Below are 12,628 nucleotides of genomic sequence, written 5' to 3'. Positions count from 1 at the left end.
TAAGGGAATAGAGTTCTCTCCTGGACAAAGCCCTGCAGGTATCAACCAGTTGTAAAGAGCACATCAGCAAGCCTTCCACATGAACTGAAGCATCGCTGATCATTTTGGCTGGAATAAGAGGACACCTGGATTCTTCAGGCTACATTCCCCACAGGATAAATACTCATAAGTAAAACTATGAAAGGGAAGGCGCTTCCATGTAAGAATTAACATGATTATCCTGTGGTGGGTTTTTTTTTTTTTTTTTGCTATATGCACATGTGCTGGCTATAACTGCCCCACCCCACACAGAAAAACCTCCGTAAAACACTCACATGCAGAACACTCAAAACAACACAGCAGTGTCACATTATTAATACTTTGCATTTATACAGTGCTTTAAAATGTTCAAAATGCATCAAGTGCATTGGTATGTATGTCTTTAAACAGCCCTGCAAGTTAGATTACCCTCCTCACATTGCAGATGGGGCTGAAGGGCACCTAGTTACATTTACACTGGAAGCCACGTTTGAACTGGGGCTTCCTGGATCCCACTATCCTGTACTGCTCTGTTCATTCTTAATCCAACACAGAATTACCCTGCATGTAGGAATTCCAAAGAACAGGTCTAAGACTGCCTTTGACTGCAAAAGAGACATTTTCCATTAACACATTAGACGCTGCACAAGAAATCGGACACTGTGGCAAGAACACAAAACATCCACCCTGCGGCCCCTGAGGGCATTTCCAGTGCTGACTGTATCACATGACAATGCCGCCATTCTTAAAACCCATTTATTTCTGCCTTATGACATCCATGGTTCCCAAAAGAACACTTGGCACTTTTCTGATAATAGGTGCTAAATTAAGGTCAGGAGAGCAGCCTTTGCTGTTCAAATAGCTCCTCTCCAGCTAGCTCATGCGACACCATTTTGCCATCTCAGTACTGAAAGAGCAGGTGCACCACACAAAGAGCTATTCACAAACTTGCTCCCAGAGCAGACTGCACCTGCACAGCAGCAAAACACAAAAAGGCAAGGTTACTCTTGGGCATGCACACGAAGCAGGCGCACAACCCTGAAGATTGCATGTGACCACCCTCCAGCAAGTGCCCCTCATTTCACACCTGGTTAAACCAGGCTTGTAAATACCTGCACTCCTGCTCATTAAGGCTGCTCTGTAAGCTCCTTCGCCCCTATCTATACAGCCATCTCAGAGAAGGTAAACTTATGCCACACAGTGCACCAGCAGCACACACAATGTGTTGAAGAAAGCATCAACCCCCACAGGTGCACCTCTCTCCTCCTCCTCATGAAATCCCAAAGATTGATCTCCCTGTTCTGAACGTAGACTTTCAGAGCCTGCCATCCATGAAATGCAAACTTCACACACAAAGTCAGGACTAGACAGTTTAGAATAGTCTCTCAGCAAAGACGGGGTGATGGATGCAATAGAGACTGCAAGACCCAGGCAACCTAAGAATCAGCAATGGTTTTTCCAGTCTTGGATGTTGGAGCCATCTGAAACTGGGCAAGGCCAGGAGGTGCAGGATGAAAATCCTGACATTCTTAGGATTTGCCCATTCAAATACCTGGAACTTTGACAACTTACTCTCAGCACTCCTATATACCACAAAACCAGAGTGGTGTAGCAGTTAGAGTGTTGGACGGAGGCACAGGAGATCCGGGTTCTAATCCCCACTCAGCCAAGAAGCTCACTTGGGCCAGTCACTGGCTCTCAGTCTAACCCACCTCACAGGGCTGAGGTTAAAATGGAGAAGAGGAAGATCATGCAGGCTGCCTTGAGCTCCTTGGAGAAGAGATGGGATATAATACCAAATCCATCCCTTTGCACTGCACAAGACAACTGTGTGTAGAGCAGCCTTCCCCAACCTGGCGCTCTCCAGGATGTTTTAGACTTCAACTGCCCTCTGCCCCAGCCAGCGTGTCCAATGATCAGGAATACTGTGAGATGCAGCCAAAAATACCTGGAGGCACCTGGTCAGGGAAGGATGGTCTAGGGCTGTGATGGAGAGGGGCGCTGAAAAGGGTTCGAGGCGGGACTGGCCAGGACTCCACACGTTGACAAGGCACAGCTACAACGTTCTGTCTCGTATCCTGACCAGCAATAAACTGTTCGTGTGCTCCCAATTAATTGATTTCTACAGGTGCTTGTATCCTAATGCTCATTTGCCACTCTGCCCCACGCAGACACTGTTACCGCCACCCACCCCAGGACGTGGGCAGCCTCTGAGGGCCATCGCCCTGTCAGCCTCCTTCACGGGCCTCGAGGTGGGTCGAAAACCCAGGGTTTGCAAAGGCACACATTAACCCGGGTGAGAAGAAACCCCACAGTCATTGCCCCTTCCGAGTTTCGGCCCCCAGACTCCATTCAGCCAGAGAACAGAATTAAACGGATTAGGGATTTTTATGGCAAGCTCCTCGGGGCAGGGAACTTCTCTCTCTCTCTCTCTCTCTCTTTTTTTTACTTTAATTTAGGGTGGATTCCTGCATTGAGCAGGGGGTTGGACTAGATGGCCTTGTGGGCTCCTTCCAACTCTGCTTTTCTATGATTTTATGAATTGCTTTGGTAAAAAGCTCCCTGCATTGCTGGCACAACAACAGGAGTTGTAACTCACGGCGTTTCCTGAAGAGGAGAAAAGCTCTGGGATGCGCGTCCACGGGCATCCAGGCACCCTCAGAATGCCGCTTTCTGACGTGACGAAGGGAACCCCCGGATCCCCACAGGCCTCCCCGCCCCCGCCCCCCGCAGGAGGAGGGGGCGACCCAGGGCCAGCAGACCCCGCCTGCCTGCCTGGTGGGGGGTAGGGGGGCGGGGGACTGACCCCCCCCCGCCCCAGGACACCTTTACCTCAGCACGAGACTGGGCCCCTCAGCACCCTAACTCTCGGGGGGGGGCAGGGGAGGGGAGGACTCCTCCCACAGAGGATGCCGGGGGTAGGGGGGAGGCAAACAGGGGCCCCCGCTCCCCCTGCCTTGCTGACCTTCTGCATTCGCGCCCCCCTCCACCCCACCCCACCCCACCCCGGGGCCCAACACAGACCGAGGAAAAGCCCCCCTCGCTCCCCAAGGGCCACTGCGACCCCTCCCCAGGCGAGGGGGACCCGCCCCCTTTAACCCTTTCCTTTAGCTCCTCCTGAGGCGCAAGAGGCGCCGCTCCCACGAATACAAGCCCCCCCCCCTCCTCGCCTTTCCTTTAATTGCTCCCGCCTGGCTCTCTTACCTGCGTGAGCGAGTCCTTGAAACTGAGGTTTGTTTGTTTTCCCGGGCCCGCCCGCCCGCCCGGCCCAGGCTGCTCCGAGGCAGAGAAAGCGAGAGAAGGACGAGAGTGAGGAGCGAGTGAATGAGCGCGCGAGGCAGCGGCGGCAGCCTGAACCAGGAGGCCCCGCCCCCTTTCTCCTGCCAACTTCCCGCGAGAGCCGCAGCACCGGCCGAGGAGGGAAAGGAGGGCGGGGCCCAGCGAGGGCTCTCTCGACCCGTCAATCGACCGTCAGGGCTTGTCCAATCGCACCGCGCGGGTGGGTGGGCGGTAGAGGCCCCTCCACGCATCCTCCCGCGACAGGCGCCCAATCACAGCGCGCCGAGCGTCTCGACCAATGACAAGGTGCCCCTCCTCTGTCAGGGCAAAGGAGGCCGAGAGGACAGAGGCGGGCTGAGGGCAGGAGAACCGACCAATGATGGGCGCAGGAGGTGGAGCCCTGGCCAATCAGGAGGCGCGAGGGCTTGGAGGGCAGAGCGCAAGAGACGCTGGGCCGCTCCGTCCGCGCCGCGGGCGTGCCTGCGCGCTGAGCTCGCCTCGGGGGTCCCGTGGCCCTCGATCCACCACACCCCACTTCCCAGTCCTTTCCTATCACTGATTTGCATATGCAAATTAATGCAGACCCAGCCCACTGATTTGCATATGCAAATTAATGTAGACCCAGCCCACTGATTTGCATATGCAAATTAATGCAAAACCAGCCGGGCTCTGTTGGCGGAGTCGATGCCCGGCTGCCTCCGTCCTCCTGCCGTTGCTCAGGCGTGAGGGGGCTGCAGCTGGGGCTGGTGCGCAGCCTGCGCCTGCTGGGTCTCTCACGCAGGGGGAAGGGGAGCCCCCGAACGTGCTGGCCTGGACCCCGTTCACACGTGTGCCCACGCGACCACCCCTTTCACACGTACACCCCCCCCCCATTTATTCATCCACACACACCCATAGTCGGCCTTGCTTGCCTCCACTGGAAAAGACAAGAATTCCACATTGGAGCTATCCTGACTGTGGCATGCAGCCCCCGACGTGCTGGCCTGGACCCTGTTCACACATGTACCCATGTGCATACCCCGTTCACACAAATGCACACTCCATTTATTCATTCACACACATACACACACGCACACACACACACAGAGTTGGCCTTGCTTGCCCCAATTGGGAAAGGTCCGCGGGGGATGGAGGAGAAGCCGACTGAGCCCCTGCCCCAAAGGGTGATCCCCAAGAACATGGGTCAGTTGGGAGCCGTTCCACCCGCCTTCATCAAGGGGGCATGACTTTGGGGAGAGGCAGGGGCCTCCCTTTGCAGGCCAGATGGGGAGGCCTGGAGGCCGAATTCTGTGGAAGTTCCCCATCCAGTCTTGTGGCGCTTTTGTGGAGTAGAGACCATTTCATCAGGGTGCTCAAAGTGTCACCTCTTCTGACTGAAAGGCTACATGATGCAACCAGCCACGTTGAGGAAGATCAGCAGGCCCGGGGCTGGTCGGAGTCTGCATGGGAGGCCAGCGAGGAACGCCACATCAGCCGCTGCTTTGAATTGCATGGTGGAAGAAAGGCAGGATATAACTTCATGCAGCCTGTCCACAAAAGCTCATGCCATAACACTTCTGTAAAACTTTTATGGTGCCATAAGACTGTTCCTTGTTTTTGCTGCAACGGAGAGACACAGCTGCTCCTCTGGCAATTCTGGGTGTAGGGACGCGAGGGCGCCTTCTTGGATCACTCACCAGGCAGCTTCCAGCAGTCAGCTAAAAGGAGGAGGAGGCAACTTCCCATCTAGTCCAGGGGTTTGGCTGGAGCCTGCAGATGGAGAAGGGGCCCTCCATCAACTAAGAGCCATGCCACAAGGTGGCCATGTCTACTAGGCTGAAATTAACTCCAACCCATATACAGGAGGCATCAGTGAAAACAGGGGTTTACAAACCGAAAGAGACTCTGAGCTCCCAACACAACTGCACGTTTGCCCTGGTTTACCCTCGAATTATCCGCCCTCGTTTCCATAGCATGTGAAAGCCTGATCAACTTACACCTTTGCGCTTTTATGTTTCATTCATCTTTACACCTCTCCTCTCGTGTGCACCAGCTTATCGCTGATCTTCCGTTGAGATGCACACACACACACACACACAATCTCCTTTGTACCTCCCCCTACGGTTCATTGGTTGGTGGTAGTTGGACACCGCGCCCTCCCTACGTGGTTATTCCCTGTTGCCTAGGCTACGCCCGGTCCCCCTCACCCTGCCTGGAGGCTTTGGAGCATGAACATACTAAAGTCAGAGGCAGGCTTACCTTTGAGTAAATACCACTGAACAGAGAGAGACTTACTTCTGAGTAAACAGAAGTAAGACCTCAGAAGTAAGCATGGGGTTGCAGAGCACTTCTTTCCAGTTTGCTGTTTTAAGACTTAAAAAAGAAAGCTTCTGAGTGACCACACTATTAAAAGTCAGTTCTATATGTGTTTATTCAGAAGTAAGTCTCTCTCTGTTCGATGGGGTTTATTCAAAGGGAAGCATGCATGGGATTTTAGTATGAGTGGGATGTAAACAGGGCCGGTGCTACCATAGAGGCCACTCAGGCGGCTGCCTAGAGTGCCAAGCTAAGAGGGACGCCTGACACAGCGCAGCACTCATGAGCGTTGGCTGTGAGCCGGCCCGAGGATTCAGCTGGGCCTGGGCGGGTGAGATGGCGCCCCACGCCCGCCCAGCCAAAGCAAAGCCAAGGACCCTGGGGTGGGGCAGCTCCACGTTCGGACTTCCGGAATGCGCCCGGAAGAGAGAGAGAGAGAGAGAGAGAGAGAGAATGTATGGGTGAATGGGATGCATGGGGTCTTTGAGTGAATGCATGTGTTCATGCGTGTGTTTGTTTGGAGTGAGTGATGCTGAGTGTGTGTGTGCGTGCACGCGTGTGTGAGTTTGGGGGGTGATTTGGAAGTGATATTCCTATTAAATAATGCATTTTAGACCCATAGACGTTCCTTTCCAATTTGTTTGCTGTAATTAGCAAGACATATTTCTTGCACTTTAAAATAAATTTAGCAGTTTCAAGTTTTGTGCTTCTTATTTTTTCCAGGAAACATATGTTCTTAAAAATCAAGTTGGCATTTGGTGGTGGGGTGGTGTGTGAAAGTAGCTCACCTTGCCTAGGGTGCAAAATAGTCTGGCACCGGCCCTGGATGTAAATGCAGTTGAAATCAATGGGATTTACTTTTGAGTAAGGGAACCAGCAGATCTGTAGTTTATGAACTTGAAGATGCACAGCTTCACATGATCAAAGGAATGGAAGATTGATCCTTTGCATTAGTGAATTACCAGGGAAAGGGTTTAAGGTGGGGAATTTTAAAAAAATCATTTAAAAAAACAAGGGATGACCCAATCTGATTCAAACTTGGTGTGGCTAAAGCCCTCCTTAAGAGCTATCACTGTGCCAATTTTGATCTCTTTATCTTTAAAAATGAGGGTGCTGCTGGCAAGGAGGGCGCATTTTCCACATTTCTTTTAAGGTGAAAATGCCCACTGGAGAAAAGGCACGCTCCTCTCCACCCCTTGAATACACTCCCACAGAACATTGGATTAAAATGGTTGTCCTTTCGATTTACCGGAAGAACCAGACTTTCCCCACCCCAAAAAACAGTGCTAAGGGGGGGGGGGAACGAGGTCAGAGCAGGACATAGACAATGTCATCTTAAGGGCCCCCATAGCTCTGTTACCGAGCATGCAGAGGAAGTCCCAGGTTCAATTTCTGGCATCTCTATCAGGATCAAGGGATGGGAAAGCCCTGGAGAGCTACTGGCATCCAAAGTAAACTACACCGAGTTGTTCATATACCGTGCAGTCAGTATTTTCATAAAAGAAATTCTCAGGATGATTTCAAGGGAAAGCTCAGGTGCCACAAACAGTCTGACCGGGGGCAGCCCGAGACATTTTGCTCCCTGAGATGGTGGGCAAGACGGTGCCTTCCCGCCCCCATTCCATGTACAGAAGCCGAACAGGGCTGGCAGTTGAATCTTATTTCAAGGCTGCTACGGGGCAGTATCCTCCACCACACTGGAGGGCAACAGGCCAGCTTAGGGGGCGCAGGACAAACCGTGTGGCAGACGTAACTCTGTCCCCCAAAAGAGGAGAGTGGCTGAGGGCTCTGGAGAACGGCTATGGGGCTGCAAGCCACCACTGCCGCCTGAAGTGATTGCCTCGCTCTGCCTAATGGTAGGGCTGGCAGCTGCCTATGTCCCAGGGAACTGGAGTATTCTGAGGAGGGTTCATACACAACGCAGCCTTTGTACTCGACTCTTTTCATATAAGAAATTCTGAGAAAGTGTTTCATGGCGAGGCTCAGGTGCCACAAAAGTAAATATGTCATTTCCTCAGGGTGTTGTTGTTGTTTTAGAACCACAGAAGCAGAAGGCATCCTGCAGTGCACACGTGCCACACCAGTGCGAAGGAAATACCTTATGCCCAGGTAGAGTTGTCAGGTCCCAAAGGATGAGGTTCGTAAGATCTCATGATACCCTGGGGTTGCCAACTCTGAAAAAGATCGAAATCTGATTCCTAAGCAGGGAAACACCCCTCCGCTGTCAAGGGGAAGAAGTCGAAATGTGAACGTGCAGGAAAACTGAGGAACAATTGAGGGGGAAATTCTTAGGCAATATTTTCTCTGATGGGATTTGATCAGGTGAGGCTTTTAACGTGCTCTCACATTTTCTTGTTTGTGTTATTGTGCAAGCTGCCCACACAACGTCGTCACGGGTATTTCAGGTATTTTTTTTCATAACAAGGAAAAATGTCCATTAGTCTTCTCTGGCATGCCATAATGCAGCAAAGAATCACTGGTGTCATTCCTGTTTTCAAGACCTTGGGGTGTTTCTGTGGGATGTGGCTATAGTGTTTACTGTGATGTTTCTGAATAAGCATGTCCAGGTAGCACAATTTTGCTCCCCTTTGTGATTTCATTTCCAGCGGGTGTAGCACAAAACACAGGTAATTTTTCCTTCTTCTTTTTTTTATTGTGATGGCAGACTACTTGCACACCTCTGGACTTACCTCCTTTTAAAATTACTCATTTGCAAACTTAAGTCTTGCACAGTTGCTCCTCCACATTTTTTTTAAAAGGCGTGCACAAAGGTGAATTGACTGACCTGTGCACATGCCCACAAAGGGAGACAGAAGTGAGAGAAGAGAAATGGTAACGGAGGGAGGAGGAGAGGTGGCAGGCGGAAGGGAGGAAAGGGAGGTCTGCGAGGTCATGTTACATACAGGAGGCAGAAGGAAAATTTCAGCAGTGCAATATCCTGCATTTAAACAAAAAACAAACTTAACAATCTGGGCCCGCAAGAAGGGTACCGTGTGATCAGTCAGACCCATGGAAGTTTTCAAGTCAATTTCATGCAACAACCAGAACGTCTCCCACGGAATCCTCTAGAAATCTTGGAATAAAAATAACCACTTTTAAAGTAGTACTACCCAGGAAACAGCAAGACCTTCTGGCCCTAGATGGCACTGTCTCAATAGAACTCAATGGAACTGAACAGAGGAGAAATATTCAATTCAAATCACTTGTTGCCCTTCTCCTCCCATGTAATTCAGCCCATAACGATCATGCCAAAGAACAAGGAAACACAAGAGCCCCAGGTAAACATGATTTCCCTTAATGTAGAGATGCACACAGACACAAGATTCAAAGGCTGCAGAGACCAGCTGACAGCTCAGAGCTTTAAACTGTCTGCCCTCAGGGGCTGAGAATGGATCCTTAAAACTGAATTTTGGGGCCAAAGTCCAACTCTTGGCAACTCTACACACCTGCTTGGTCCTCAAGGAAACCTGTCAACCTCAGCTTCCTCCTTTTCCTAAGCCTTTTGCTGCAAGGAGGGAAACTTCTACCTTTACCTTATTGAACCAAGCGTGATAATGGAACATTGACCTTTCACTGATTTTAAATTAACGTGAAAGTAAGCACAAACAACTCAGTAAGTGTCTTAAGGAAGCCTTCATTTTAATTAGTCACTATGAAACTGTCTGTGGCAGGGAAGGTGTCTAGTGCACTCCATTTCTCCTCATCATTTCTTTATTAAATGCAGTTTTGAAGGTCAAATTCAACTACATCAACATTGCATTAAAAACAACACCTCTCCCCTCCCCCCAAAAAACTTGCCCCATTGGCGATTTCTATGGTGATATACACAACCGCTGTGCCATATCAAGAACTCCGACCCGCATGCACATAGTGAAAGTAAAATTTACAGAAAGATTTAAGGATATGAAAGGCTTTCACTTTTTAAAAAGCATAAAAGATGCTTATAACCTTGGCTGTCACAGCAAATCACTTCAAGGAATTATAATTGCAAATGGATTCAAAACTATAATGATTCTTCTACATTCCTCTGCCAGATGTAAAGGTTCATACACAATGCAGCCTTTGTACTCGACTCTTTTCATATAAGAAATTCTGAGAAAGTGTTTCATGGGGAGGCACAGGTGCCACAAAAGTTAATATGTCATGATTAGTATTATTAGTATAGTACTGTTATTATAAAGCTCCTTTTTAGGATTTAGGAGGTGCTGGAAGTCAGTGGTTAAGCACATGCTCTACATGCAAGAGGTCACAAATTAAATCCCTGGCATTTCAAGTGTCAGGTAGAGGTACAAGGCCGGCCTTGTACCTAGTGGGTAGATTTATTAGGAAATGGTTTGAGTATGCCAGATGTCTCTGCAAGCTTATCTCTTTAAGAAGTTCCCATGGGAGTAGCTGGTTCACTCGGCCTTGAAGCTGCTGGTTCTCTGGGAACTCCAGGGTGTTTTAGAAAAGGTGGGGGCCGCTCTTCAAAGTGGGTTGTAACATCCCGCCCTCTTGGCACGTGGGCATGGTTTACAGGTCAGAGGACCTGTCTGTCAAGTGGCTTTGAATAGGCCTTAAAGACTGGTGCAAAGCTGAAAAGGCTTGGCTAGGTTTCATCTCTCGACGCAACGCCTGACCTCCCTCCTGCTTTGGATTCCATCTCCGCTTGGGACTTTGAAAGCACTCTGCACACGGACACTTTGCTATTTGGACTTTGGATATCTAAGAACTGTGCCATGAAAAGTACTGTGAGACTTTTCATAGACTTGGACTTGCATATGCTGTGGATTCTGTGTTCGTGCCCAGACTCAGGTGGCAGGGAGTTCCCGGTCCTTAGCAGAAGGATGGGACTCCTGAGCCTGAGGTTTCTCCTTTCCTGAAGTCATGGTAATCAGGGTCAGCTCAGTTGTGGCAGGCTGAGATTGGCAAGTGCGTGATGGATCTCTCTGCCCGGCTCTGGTGGCTCAGAGCAACCTTCCCTGGGATTTTGTTTTAGTCTATTGGCCATGTTCCCAGAGAATGCGGTGTCTGGAGAAGCTCAAATAGGATGGGGGCATAACCTAACCCCCCCCCCCAAGTGTTTGCCTTAAGGATCGTATCAGAAAAGGAGCCTAAAGCTTTCTAACCATCATTCAGCTTTAAGTGTGTTTTGGAGACTGTGTAACCACTAAGCCTGTTTGCCGTGTGGTTTCCTCAATAAAAGGAGTCTCACTGATGAGTGTCTCGTGTCAGCTTGCCCAGCACGTGTGGATGCCAGAGGGAACAGGCATGCGCATGACACCAGGAGGGAGTAGAGCTATGGCAGGGATCTGGTAGAACTTGTTTACCTGGACTTTCAAAAGGTTTTTTGACAGCTTCTCTCACCAAAGACTCTTGAATAAACTTAGCAGTCAAAGGATAAATGGAGAGATCCTCTTATTAATTGGTGACTAGCTAAAGATCAGGAAGCAGAAAACAGGAATAAACGGACAATTCTTAGAAAGGAGACACGTAAACAGTGGGTTGCCCCAAAGGTTTGCATTGTTCATAAATGATTCTGAGTTAGGAGCGAGCAGTGAGGTGGCCAAGTTTGCTGATGATATCAAATTATTTAGGGTGATTACAGCCAAAAGGGGTGTTCTTCCCCCTTCTTCCAAGGCTCCACATCACACCGTCATGAGTTTGGTTTCAGACAGGCCACGGGTTGCCTCATTTCGTCCTCCACACCACTTCCTATCACTTCCTAGCCTGAGGACATAAACCCTCCTATCAACCTCTGGTTCTGAGGAGCTCTCTTGCAGTTTCTCCTATCCCTCAGCTGCATAGGAACATGGGCCTGTAGAAACAGCCAGAATCAGCCAGCAGGGGTGGAGCCAGTGGAAAACAAGGTTCTACCAACCCTTTAAGGCCTGTGCTTGTGGGAGTCCTTTGCGGACTACACTCCTTGGCTGAGACAACAGCTCTGTTTGTGGGAGAATACTCCAGCCACCACCTCCCTTAATGCGCTGTCCAAGGTCCTGACAGCTCTTGCCTTGCCTGCCATGACTTTGCCTTGTTTTGCTGACATGACCCAGGCAGACCAGTAAGTAGGATTTTTTGCCCCTGCATGAATCATGTTATTGCTTATATTAAACCTCATTTGCCATTTTGATACCCAATCTCCCAATTTGGGGATAAGCTTTTGGACATCTTTGAAATCCCTTTTTATTTTAAACACCCTAAATAATTTGGTGTCGGGATCTTTGGGGCATGTAGTGCAAGTAAGAGCAGACATGGTAGAGAAATACAAAACTGTGCATGGTGTGGAGGAAGAGGATACGGAAAATCGAGAACTGGAGTCATCTAATGAAGCCGAATGGCAAGAGATTCAGAACAGACACAATGAAAGACTTCTTTACACAGCACAAACTATGGCATTCACTACTACAAGATGCAGTGATGGCCATCAACTTGGAGGGCTTTAAAAGGGGATTTGACAAATTCATGGAGAATAAGAATATCCACGGCTACTAGTCCTGATGGCTGTGTATTCCCTCCAGGTTCAGAGGCCATATGCCTATGTACAGTATACCAGTTACTGGAGAATGGGAGAGGGACGGTGTTAATGCGCGTGTCCTGTGCGTGGGCTTCCCACAGGCATCTGGTTGGCCACCGTGATAGGGCCAGCTCTGCCAGGCAAGACACCCAGTTCAAGCAGGGCTTCTATACATACCATCCTGAGAAGGACTGTCAACACCTGGGTGCCACTGCCCCCAAAAGCCCTGCCCCTTGTTGTAAATAGTATCACCCCCAATGGAGGAGGTACTTGAAGAAGGCTGTGGGCCAATGACCTCAGCATGTGGGCAGGTTGGTAGAGGAGGTGGACAGCACTCCTGCAAGTACTTGGGTCCCCAAGTTAAAGGACGTGGATAGGCAGGTGTTCGTTGAGATCATCCCAGAGTGCAGGACACGGAATAATGGGCTTAAGTTACAGGAAGGCAGATTCCGGCTGGACATCAGGAAAAACTTCCTGACTGTTAGAGCAGTGTGACGGTGGAATCAGTTGCCTAGGGAGGTTGTGGGCTCTCCCACACTA

General features: G+C 50.0%; 1 protein-coding gene across 1 annotated transcript in view; it reads right to left on the bottom strand.

Annotated features, from left to right (window-relative positions):
• Positions 1–3,326, bottom strand: part of GLCE (glucuronic acid epimerase) — a 66,364-nt gene extending 63,038 nt beyond the window's left edge. The window contains exon 1 of the mRNA XM_063142484.1: positions 3,223–3,326. The gene's annotated coding sequence lies outside the window, so the exon portion shown is untranslated. The remainder of the gene's footprint in view (positions 1–3,222) is intronic.
• Positions 3,327–12,628: the final 9,302 nt, after the last annotated feature.

The sequence above is a fragment of the Elgaria multicarinata genome, chromosome 16 (assembly GCF_023053635.1).
Source record: "Elgaria multicarinata webbii isolate HBS135686 ecotype San Diego chromosome 16, rElgMul1.1.pri, whole genome shotgun sequence".
NCBI lineage: Eukaryota > Metazoa > Chordata > Lepidosauria > Squamata > Anguidae > Elgaria > Elgaria multicarinata.
This window is presented reverse-complemented; position numbering and strand designations above follow the sequence as displayed.